The sequence below is a fragment of the Fulmarus glacialis genome, unplaced genomic scaffold (genome assembly GCF_000690835.1).
Source record: "Fulmarus glacialis isolate BGI_N327 unplaced genomic scaffold, ASM69083v1 scaffold39276, whole genome shotgun sequence".
Taxonomy (NCBI): Eukaryota; Metazoa; Chordata; class Aves; order Procellariiformes; family Procellariidae; genus Fulmarus; species Fulmarus glacialis.
In genome coordinates this window covers 1-601 of record NW_009220719.1, presented here as the reverse complement: position 1 = coordinate 601, position 601 = coordinate 1, and positions in this window count along the sequence as shown.

Sequence of the window (601 nt, the reverse complement as noted above, 5' to 3'; positions counted from 1 at the left end):
CCTTGCCAGGTCATTGCTCGCCACTCGCAGCCCTTCCCCTGCCCTAACTGAAGCCAAGACAGGACTGGGGGGAGCTGCCAGAGAGGAGCAGCATCAGTGTGCCCTGGCACGGCTGGTGTGCCCGCTGACTGCTCTCCTAAGTGTTAGTGCAGACAGAGGGACGGAGGGCTGAGCTGAGGTAGCAGGCAGCCGTTGGGTTTGCCTCTAGCGCTGCCTCCTTTCCCTGGGCTTTCCTGCTCGTCCCATGCAGCCTTACCCCAGGGCTGAGCCCGAGCTCTTGCTAACAGAGCGAGGCAGGGGATTGTGCCTGCCTGTGTGGCTTCACAGGAATTTGTCGTGTAGTTAGGGGCTTACAGATGGGCTTTGCATGGCAGCATCTGAACGTTTCGTGTAACTTTTATTTGCTATCCCCTTGACTGGACTGTGCAGGACTGAGCCCAATGTAAATGAAGGCGCTAGAGGGAGACGGTAGTTATTTGTTCTGATGCGTGGCCGGTGGGCTGGCTTTGTTTTGGAGGCTCCCAGGGCACCCTTAGCAGGAGACGTGCCTTTGCAGGGAGGGCTTCCCCGGGGAAGCACGGGCAGCGCAGCGGCGGGCAGC